Source organism: Saccopteryx leptura, chromosome 8 (genome assembly GCF_036850995.1).
Source record: "Saccopteryx leptura isolate mSacLep1 chromosome 8, mSacLep1_pri_phased_curated, whole genome shotgun sequence".
In the NCBI taxonomy this organism is placed as follows: domain Eukaryota; kingdom Metazoa; phylum Chordata; class Mammalia; order Chiroptera; family Emballonuridae; genus Saccopteryx; species Saccopteryx leptura.
In genome coordinates, this window is record NC_089510.1 from 37,201,091 (window position 1) to 37,212,473 (window position 11,383).

At 41.5% G+C, this 11,383-nt stretch overlaps 1 pseudogene; it reads left to right on the forward strand.

Annotated features, from left to right (window-relative positions):
- The first annotated feature begins 630 nt into the window (after positions 1-630).
- LOC136379506 (mitochondrial glutathione transporter SLC25A39 pseudogene) lies at positions 631-4,205 on the forward strand (annotated as a pseudogene).
- Positions 4,206-11,383: the final 7,178 nt, after the last annotated feature.

An 11,383-nucleotide genomic window follows, 5' to 3' on the forward strand; every position in this document is an offset into this window, starting at 1 on the left:
GGCAATGGATGGAGTCAGGGCTTAGACCTCTCAAGACTGTTAGTTTAGTAGGAGGAGACAAGGGATGTGAGTATTAGAATGGTAGAGTTGTGCCAGGGTAGGAGACTTTTGTGTTTTTTTTTTAATTTTGAAGGGTTTTATTAAAAGGAAGAGATTCATTAATATGCCGGCTGCATATGACTGACACGGGCCATATCTGACCCAAATCGTGCAGCGGATACTTTTGTTTTTAATGATATGATCTCACTTTTAAAATTTAAAATGTTTTATTGAAATATAAATTGACATATAACATCATGTTAGTTTCAGAAATACAACATACTGACTTGATGTTTATATATATATATATAAATGATCTTCATAATAAGTCTAGTTAACATTTGTCACCATACATAGTTACAAACTTTTTTTTTTTTTTTTGTAATGAGAACTGTAAAAGGTAAGATATTCTGTGTTAGAGATTTTAGGGGTGGAATGGTACTGGGTGATAAGAGCAGAAATTCATCTACAGAAGTGATCGGATGAGTGGAGAAGTAACTAGTTTTGGAGTTCTTGATTTTTTTTCTTCAAGAGTTTTAAATTTTTCATCACTGAGCATCAGCATCACCCAGAATATTGTTAGTACTGGGGATGGAGTGGGACACTGAATTTTTGGTACTAGTTTCCAAAATGTACGGGAAGTGAGTAGGATTTGGTAGATAGCAAGTGAGTTAGGGGCTTGGGAAAACCAAGACAGATAACCCAAGCCTCAAGGCATTCATTATTAAAACATCTCATGCTCCCTTGTTGGCCTCGGAGGGAGTGAGCGCACTCACCCTGCACCAGCTGCAGAGCTGTAGTGGACCCCTACCCCGAACCTGCCAAGTATATACTTACCAAATACCTGCCACGAGCCACAGTTGAAGCTATAAGATGGCAGACCAGAACCCCTGGGGACATTAGCCCTCTCCAACAAATGGTGGCCTCAGATGCTAGGGCTGTAGTCACCTCCCTCTTCACGAACCCTAAGACGTGGTAAGGCCTGCAGCCTCAGCGCCCCGCAGTGACCAAGGAGCTGATGGCTACCTCCAGACGCTAGCAGGCAGCCCCAAACTACGGCCCGCGGGCCGCATGTGTTCCCCTGAGGCCATTTATCCAGCCCCCCGCTGCACTCCCGGAAGGGGCACCTCTGTCATTGATGGTCAGTGAGAGGAGCACTGTATGTGGCGGTCCTCCAACGGTCTGAGGGACAGTGAACTGGCCCCCTGTGTAAAAAGTTTGGGGACCTCTGCTAGAGCCTCTCTTATGCCCAAAGGAAGCGCCTCCTGTAATACAGTGGTGTTCTGGAGCCCCTGTACCTGTGCCCAAATGGTGGCCACTGTGCCACCTGGTTTCGGCACCCTACTCCCTTCACTGGCACCATGGAGGCCTTTGAGAAGATTGTGAGACATGAGGGCACCAGCTCCCTATGGAGTGGCCTCCCAGCCACCCTGGTGATGACTGTACCAGCCACCTCCATCAACTTCATGGCCTACAACCAACTCCAGGCCTTCCTGTGTGGTTGAGCTCTGACCACTGACTTCTGGTGCACTGGCCCACTGGGGCACCTAGAGCTGGTAGGGACAAAGCTGTAGGCACATCTTGTGTAACACCTGGGGTTTGGTGCCTGTGACTGAGCTGCCGTGGCTCAGGGCAGCTGGCACTCACCACGGCTCTTTGGAATGTGTGCTTCTCAGCCCTATATTGGTTCAACTATGAGCTGGTGAAGAAGAGCTGGCTGAGTGGGCTCAGGCCAAAGGACCAGACAGTGGTGGGCATCAGTTTTGTCACTTGTGGCATCTCAGGAACAATGGTGGCCATCCTGACTCTACTCTTTGATGTCGTGAGGATTCAAGACTGTTGCCCTGGGAGCGGTGGAGGCCGTGAGAGTGTTGCCCCTGCACTCAGATCCACCTGGCTGGTGCTGCTGAGAATCCAGGCTGAGTCCAGCACCGGGGGACTCTTCGCAGGCCTCCTTCCAAGGATAATCAAGGTTGGCCCCTCCTGTGACATCATGATTAGCACGTGTCAGTTGGGCAAAAGCTTCTTTGAGAGACTCAACCTGGAACAGCCTCTGGGCCCCCGGGAGGAGCAAGGGGAGGAGGGTCCCATCCATGAGTGGGGTAGAGCAGCAGACAGAGCCAAGTAAGTGCCTTGTGCTCAGGGAAGAGGCCTCATTTTTCTTCCCTCTCAACTCTGAGTGTGAGGGTAATGGCCCTGCTATAGGCCCAGCCAGGCCCCCGTCAGACAGCTTTCTTCCTGCTGGTCCTCACCCAAGCCCCGAGGAATAGATGCACACCTATGTTTATTGCAACATCATTTACCATAGCGAAGATTTGGAAGCAGCTCCAGTGCCCACCGGCAGACGAGTGGATAAAAAAGCTATGGCACGTATTCACAATGGAATATTACTCAACCATAAAAAAGAAGGAAATCTTACCTTTTACAACAGCATGATAGACCTGAAAAATATTAAAATAAGTGAATTAACCAGTTAGGGAAACACAAGTACCATATCATTTCATTTATATGTGAAATCTAATGAACAAAATAAACTAACAAACAAAATAGTAACAGAGTTACAGAGAACAGACTGACAGCTGTCAGAGGGGACAGTGGTTGGGGGGCTGGGTGAAAAGAGTGACAGGATTAAGCACAGAAAACCCATAGACACGGACAACAGCATGATGATTACACAAGGAAAAGGGGTCGGGGGAGGAAGAAGAGGGTAAAGGGGGATAAATGGTGATGGAAGGAGACATGACTCGGGGTGAGAAATACACAATACAATATACGGGTGATATATTATAAAACTGTACACCTGAAACATATAATTTTATGAACAAATGTCACCCCAATAAATTCAATTAAAAACCATTTCATATCTATAAAAGATATAAAGAATACTATGTTAGCCCTGGCCGGTTGGCTCAGCGGTAGAGCGTCGGCCTGGCGTGCAGGAGTCCCGGGTTTGATTCCTGGCCCGGGCACACAGGAGAAGCGCCCATCTGCTTCTCCACCCTTCCCCCTCTCCTTCCTCTCTGTCTTTCTCTTCCCCTCCCGCAGCCGAGGCTCCATTGGAGCAGGGATGGCTCTGTGGCCTCTGCCTCAGGCAATAGAATGGCTCTGGATGCAACAGAGCGACGCCCCGAGGGGCAGAACATCGCCCCCTGGTGGGCATGCCGGGTGGATCCCGGTCGGGCGCATGCGGGAGTCTGTCTGACTGCCTCCCCGTTTCCAGCTTTGGAAAAATGAAAAAATGAAAAAAAAAAAAAAAAAAGAATACTGTTCTAACCATATCTATCCCACCCAACTGAAACAGAGTTGACATTCCCTTGGTTGCCTCCTGTGTAGAAACAAGGCACTTCAAGAGAAATTCAGATTCTCACAGTGAGACCTAGGAGCCCTAAAGATACAGAAGTGATGTACAGGGAGCTTGCCAGCTTTATTTCCAGAGTCCAATGGGAGAGAAGATAGGAAAATGAGTCACCCTTTCTTAAGAAAAAGAAGAAGGGGAAATGGTGCATGGGAATGAATCATATTTCAATTGAGGCTGACAGGTGGCAGAAATCTAAGCAGATTATGGGTAAAGAGCAGTTCGTTGTTGGATGATGTTTTCGGAGGGCATGTGGAAGAGATCTGAGAGTTTCTGGAAAAGCAGGAGGCACGGTCAGTAAGAAGCAGCAGAGACCTGAGAAAGGGTGAACGTGAAAAGATGAGCGTGTTGATCACGGCGTGAAATGCCAGCCTTCGCGGAGGGTGGGAAGGAACAGCTCAGGGCTTTCAAGGATAGCTTGCCAGGAGGTCTGACTGCATCAGTGTGTGTCTTAGAGAAGATTCTAGGACAAGGAGCTGCTTAGCCAAAGATTTAGGTACAAATGATTTACTACAACAGTGATCCCAGGAGAAAGCATTCATGGAAGGGGAGGCCAATGTGATATGTGAGATGGGAACATAACACAGCTGAGTCAATAACATGCAAAGAGTGCTTTGCTTAGGCTTCTGGGAAACAAACTTTTCATCAAAAGATGCTGGCTGGAAGTCTTACTCTTTGTGTTTGCAATTTGCTGGTTTTCAGATCTCACTTTAACTATCAAGGGTATGAAGCCAGATTTTACGTCAAGCACACCCAGCGAAGGCAAAGCAGAGACATGGGACCTGGTAAAATGAGTCTTGGATCAAACTGATCTGATGATCCCAGAATCTTTTTATTTTCTTCTTCTTCTTAAAGTGAGAGGAGGGCAGACAGTGAGACAGACTCCCGCGTGTAGCCTGACCGGAATCCACCTGGCAACTTTGGAGCCGATGGAGTACCGAACTAATTTTTAGTGCCTGAGGCTAACAAGAACAGCTGAGCTATCTATCCTCAGTGCCTAGCCACGCTCAAACCAATTGAGCCACTGGCTGTGGAAAGGGAAGAGGGAGAGGAGGGGGAGGGAAAAGGGGAGAGAACAGATGGTAACTTCTCATGTGTACCCTGACTGGGGATCAAACCTGGGATGTTCATATGTCAGCCAACACTCTCCACTGAGCCACTGGCCATGGCTCCAGAATCTTCAGTTATGTTTCTTAGAAAACTTGTCGTCTAAGCATTTATTCCAGAATTTTGCTGTTGCTTGCAAAAGAATTGTAAATTCTTAAACACTTTTTAAGAATCTTAGTGTATTTATCTAAATGTACTTTAAGCTTGGTAAGAGTAATCAAAATGAATAATAACAAATGTTTAGATTTAGCTTCTAACACATCTGAAATTTTTTGAGTAATCAAAAGTGAATAATAACAAATATTTAGATTTAGCTTCTAACACATCTGAAATTTTTTGTAGTATTACAATTAAATAAAGAAAATTTCTTTCCCATTGGAAAAGAAAGAGGAGATTATACATTTTAAAATATCTCTTCTAATTTATCTTCCAGTCTTGGAGTAAGTCTTTCAAATTTGAAAGTGAAGGCCCCGGCAAGATAGTTCAGTGGTAGAGTGTCCACCTGGTGTGTGGAAGTCCTGGGTTCAATTCCCACTCAGAGCACACAGGACAGGCACCCATCTGCTTCTCCTCTCATTTCCCTGCCCCTTCTCTCGTTCTCTTTTCCTCCTGTAGCCATGGCTCAATTGATTTGAGCACATTGGCCCTGGGTGCTAAGGATGGCTCTGTGGAGCCTTTGCCCTAAGTGCTAAAAAAATTGCTTATTTGTGAGCATGGCCCCAGATGGGCAGAGTATTGGCCCCAGACTGGGGGTTGCTGGGTGGATCCTGGTTGGGGTGCATGTGAGAGTCTGTCTCTGTATCTCTCCTACTCTCACTAAAAAAAACAAAAAAAACAAACAAAACCAAAACAAAAAAAAAAAACAATGAAGAGACCTAGGACCCCCAAACCTATTTTTCTCATTGAATTTAGCTTTTTATTTTATATGCAAAACAAATTTATATCTTAAGAGTAGGATTACATTTCTAATTCTTGTACATTCTTGTGCTTTTAGCGTTGCATGCTCTGACATAGTTCTGCAAGTTGTCTCTGAAGGGCTTTTTACCATCCTTTTGTCTTGCCTGTGAATTTCAGAGATGTGACAGCAGAAATAGATGATTGAATTCCAAGTCTACTGTGGCTCTATTTTCTCACTTTTATTCATTTCCTTTCTGAAGATTCTAAACACATCTGTTGTTTTCTAAGGTATTGCTTTCTTCTACATTTATCTTCCTGCAGTTTTTTTTTTTTCATAAGGTACTTCTATTCAACTCACAATTCTTTCCCCATAGTTTTCTCCCACCACCACCTGAAGTCAGCTCTGTTTCCCTCCCCTGCCCCCAATTATTTCAAGGGCATACACATTTGGTAAACTGAAGTGTCAACAGTGGCATGTGCTGTGTTAGTTAGTATTAAAGGAGACACACAGAAGGAGGAGAACTGTAGGTGTTTAAAAAATATATGGTAATTGGCTTTCAGTAGTATTTCTTCTATACTTAGTTAGCTCTATATTGTTGTTCTATCTAGAAATCTTAATGCCTGTTTCATTTCCTTAGATCTACAATCACATTTTCCTCTTGCTCTCTTACTTTGTTTTGTTTGCATATGTTGTATTATATTTTTCATTTGGTTGTAATTAAATTTTTTTTCTTTTGGAATAATTTTAGAATTACAGAAAAATTGCAAGAATATAACAGAGTCGCTGTTTACTTTTACACAGCTTTCCACCTAACCACGGTTCCTTGTCAAAACTGAGAGAGCAGTAATGGCGAAACACTGTTTAAACTACAGATTTTATTTGAATTTTATCAGTTTTCCCACTAGTTTCTATTTTCTATATCACCCAAACGGCATTTAGTACTTATCTCTCTAGTCTTGACTGATCTGCAACAATTTCTCAGTCTTTCCTTAGTTTTGGTGATCTTGACAGTTTTGAGGTGTAACAGTCAGATATTTGGCGGACTAGCTCTCAAGTTGGCTTTGTCTATTGTTTGTCTCTTGATTAGATTGGGGTGGTGGGTTTCGTAACAAAATGCTGCAGAAGCAAAGTGCCTGTCTCATCATGTTGAGGGTACATGACAGCAACATGACACCACGAATAATGCTAACCTTTGGTCATGTGGTTAAGGTGCTATCTGCCTACTTTTTCCACTGTGAAGTTACTATTTTTCTCCTTTTCATATTCTGCTTGTTGGATGTAAGTGAGAGTCCAGCTCACACTGAGGGAGAGGGGAATTAAGCCCTACTTCCTAAAGTAGGGTGTAATATATTGTATGTGCATAATTCTTTCGTAAGGAAAATAATTCATTCAACCATTTATGACAGTATAAACTCATGGGGTTTTAAAAGAGGGGGGGTATAATCCAATATTATAATTAATTTTGTTGCTTAAAGTTTCCAGCCTTGGCCATCAGATGTTCTTTGAAGTTGATGCTTGTGTACTGTTGACACCCTTCATGTTTTTTTTTTAATTATCACTTCATTACTCCAGAAATTTGTACTCCCAGACCATCCATATTTACCTAAACTACAGCAAATACATTTTTCTAGAGAGGAATTTTAAGCTAAAATAATTTTTAGAATATTTTGTCTGCAGTTTTTATATTTATAGGAAAAAATAAAGTCTTACATGGATATAGAGCAGTTATATATTTTATAAATTGCTTTTAGGAGAAAAATATCTGAAAAAATACAAAATTCCTCAGAAGTGTCAGTTAACACGCTCATGTTATTTTCATCAATCATATTCTGTTGAAGTTAATGACATATTGTTTTCTTCTTAATTGTTGAGAAAAATAATCAGCTGTCTTAATTAATTTTTTTGAAAATTTTTGGCAAGTCAGAGTAATTCATTTGGATTCTCAAGAGAAATTTTATAGTATAACGGTCTGAATCCCGATTCTCAAAAGTTGTTAATCACTGAAAATGAACTGCATCCCACATCCCATTTTGGCAGTGAGAGCAGATTTGCTGTGTGTTACGATTATGATCTTGATTTCTCGTCTCAGCAGATAGAGAACCGGGTGCCTTTCTGGTACAGCTCAAGACTGTTTTGACAGCTTGAGAGACCATTAAAAATTTGGATTTGGGAAAGATATGAATATGTGGTGTATTATATCATAAATATTTGACTCTATGTCATTTGTCCCAGTATATATAAGTTCCTTGAAGACAGAAACTTTTTAAAAATTCAACACTTAACATGCATATTCAGACATAATTTTTAAATAAATACAGTTTTGGCAACTGTGGTGCTCATATGCCTACACATAAATAATATTTTTTGCATTAGATTTTACCATTCACCAAAATCCACTATGAATTTGGTGAAAGGTTATAGCTTACAGATCTTCTGTTTGCTTTAAAGAAATATGGAGTTGAGAACACTGACAGATTGCTATTATTTATTTTCTTCTGTTTACTAAATGGGACTACTATGAGTGTCTGCTTGTAGTGTATATACTTGAAAAATGGTTCCACTCCTAGCAAGCAGACTGGTTTTTTTTGTTTTGTTTTGTGTTTTTTCTCAGCTATTTGATTTGCAAGTGGTAGAGCACACCTGGGAGGCTTGTCTCTCTGTGATTCCTAATTAGCCTGTAATCACTTGTTAAGTCCCTTGGGGCAGCCATTGTCTAAGCTGTCTCCTAAGGAGTCCCAAGTACTGACATAAATCAACAAATAATTAAAGGCACATGTAAATGTGCGCACTAAATTGGGATCTGTGGTTAATACTAAATAGTTATTTAGTGAGTGGCAAAACATTTCAGGTTCAGGTGATGACTAACATTTTGAAAATATTAAGTAATATCATATATTAAGTATTATTTACCCATATATCTATCTAAAGAAGAAAATGGAAATTCAAGAAAAAGAAAGGTCCTGTCAAGTCATTCTGTGCCAAAATTAATAGAATGAAACTCAGTTCTTAATGTTACCCTAAAGAATGTCCTCCTTTTTCTTATCTCTTTGCCTAGAATTAATTTAAGTTAGAGAATGGGGAATGGTTTGAGAACTAGGGGCTGAGTATAAAAACAATGTGTAATATACATTTGATAGAGTTAACTAAGACCTGGCATCAATTTGATAACTTCTTTTTCAATCTAAAGAGATTTCTATGTCCCCAAACCAGCTCATTCTATATAATGGAGAAAATGATACCACATCACTGTTTGGTAAGCGTTTATCTCATTTGGTGTGAACAGAAGAGTACAGATGAGCTATAGCACCCGTGTCAGCCACCTGTCTATTGGTTTTTGTTCTCCTCCTGCCTTTCCTCTACTCCGCTGTACATTACAGAAAGCTACACCTCGCAGCCCCCATCCTTTTAGCTTCTATGTAAGGTTAGCCAATAGGAGGCACTGGCAGAAAACTGAAAGGGGGAAGGGAAGAAAATCGGGTTATTTTCCCCCTCCTTGTTTCCAGAGGTGTCTAATCTGCATCACCCCAGGGAGCTCCTTCCATACAACCCTGAATGATAACACCACCTTCTCCTTTGCCTTTTAGTCCTAAGGGTTGTAGTAGCTTCTTATTACTGCTAATCAGTGGATTGCCTCACTCATCCTGTTGCTTCCTATCACCTACATGGCCAATTTCCTGTAATTAATTTCTCCTTTATAAAACAACCTATGGTTGTTGCTGTTTCCTGGATGGACCTTATAGACTACTGGCTATGTAATCTATATGGACAGATGTCAGATGAACAGTAGCCCTTACTAATGTTGTGCCCAAATATTGTTTGCTGCACAGGTGCAACCAACTTCCTGCTGCTATGACTGTTGGTTGATAATTGCTCATGGGTACTGTGTGGCCAGTAGCCACCACCATCAGGAACCTGCACATGAAGGTTCTCATTGAATTTGGACAGATGGTAAAAAAACAGGGGAGCCAAAGAATGGTGGGCTTTTCCTTTATTAAAGTCTCACATTGGCCAACGAGCAACACACAGGGAAAACACTTCCCTTTCACTCATCCAGAGCTCACAAAGCCCTGACACATTCTCCGGTTCCATAACCAGGAGAATCTTCTCTGGTTTCTCCTATGATCAAAAGCCCCTCAGCTCTGGTTCCCCATCTGCACACCTTCTCTTTCCCTGACAACATAGCTTCTCTCTTATCACTTTGCATTCTCTCTGCTCTCACTCTGCAAACATGGCTTCTTTATGCCTCTTCTTCTTTCTGGTGCAAAACCTCTCCTCCAGCAAACATTAGTAAAACAATGGCCTCTCCCACGCAGGAATGCAATCCGCAATTTGCAATCAGCTGCCCTGCTCTGAGGGCAAGCACACATGTGGTTGCCCAGCGCCATTTTTAACAATAAAAGTGAGCAAAGTCAAAATATACAAATTTTACAAACTCATTTGCCCAACAGATACCTCCTTCTCCAGAGAACTGCCTTTGCCTGGAGATGCCTGGGAGGTTGTGCATCCTATCTGGACTGGCTCATGTCTAATGACTGATTGATTTGAGGATAAAAAATTTAACCTTTTCCCTCAAAGAAGAACAAGTCGATAGTGCCATTCATGCTCCAATGCTCCCTGTGCCATTGGTCAAACAACAGAGCTCAACCAAGCTCGTCTTTGCTGGGCTTCTTTTCCTTCTCTGCCCTACTTCCCTCACTTCCTTATGGCTTTCTCCTGAAACTGCAGCCTCAGAAAATTGGCTGCAGGAGAATCCCCATTCCTGGTAGGGTATTGATACAGTATACAATCAATGATATATATATATGTGATGAATATATGATATATATGATGAATATATATGATATAGATATGATATAACATGTATATTATACATAGATATGATTGCTAGCCCCACCCAGGAATGCGGGAGAACTACTGAAGCTGGATACCCCCTGAGGAGATGACTGGCGCCCAAGAAGCAATAAAGACCGCAATTAGATCGTAACGCCATGGAGAAGAAATTTCGATTATGGGAACCGGCCATCCTGCTTGATGACTCTTACATGCCGGGAACCAGCTATCCTTTTTATGACTAACTGCATGCCCCTGATTGTACTAACTTCACCTGAAAAAGTATGTAATTAGCCCTGGTGACAGAGATTGTAAGGCAGGCTTTGGGCTGCCCTGTCTTCTCAAGTTGCTGGGCAATCTTGATTAAAGATGCCTGTTTCCCTCTCAGACCCAGTCTCTGCTTATTGGCTATTGCAGCAACAGGTGAGCTGGACCTCAGATGGGTTGTAGTCTGATAATACTTCTAGGGATCCTGACCTATGTAAACATATTTTATAGAAGAAATGGAGAAAATTTGTTACTCTGGTAAGATGGTTAAATGACAGTTGTAAGAGAGTTTCAACTACAGCTTCTAACAGTGAGGGTGGTGATAGAAGATTTTAAAAATAGCTGAACATCTTTGAGGAATCTACAGTTGCTGGGGAACTTATCATTTTAATACTAAATAATAGTATCTTATAAAATTAAGAAGTTTTGGAAAGGTTAGATGTCACAGCAAAAAGATGATATTGTGAGTTTTACTAGTTGAGAGTGAAGCTCAAAAGTTTTCATGAGTAAAAATACATAGGAGTGATTAGAAATGCAAGTCTGACCTAAGACTAGAATTATAAACTCTATTAGACAATTATATGAAGGCAGTTTTTCTCAGACTTGAGTAATACATTTTTTTTTTTTTAGAAAAAGAAATTCTCTTATAGTCCTAGTATTGATGTAAATAATTTTTAGTACAAAATTACTTTTTTTTGAGCCACTGGTGTTACCTTCTAGGTGGTATGTCATTTGCTCTTCAGTTGATGCAAATGTCACATAAGCCTGCCCCTGTCCTTATTAACATAGAACAAAATTTTACAACTTGATAGCAAACTAACACTGCAATCGTGTTGCAGCTCTTTAAAGGGGCCAACCAGGACATCCAGAGATTGGGTCATTTTATT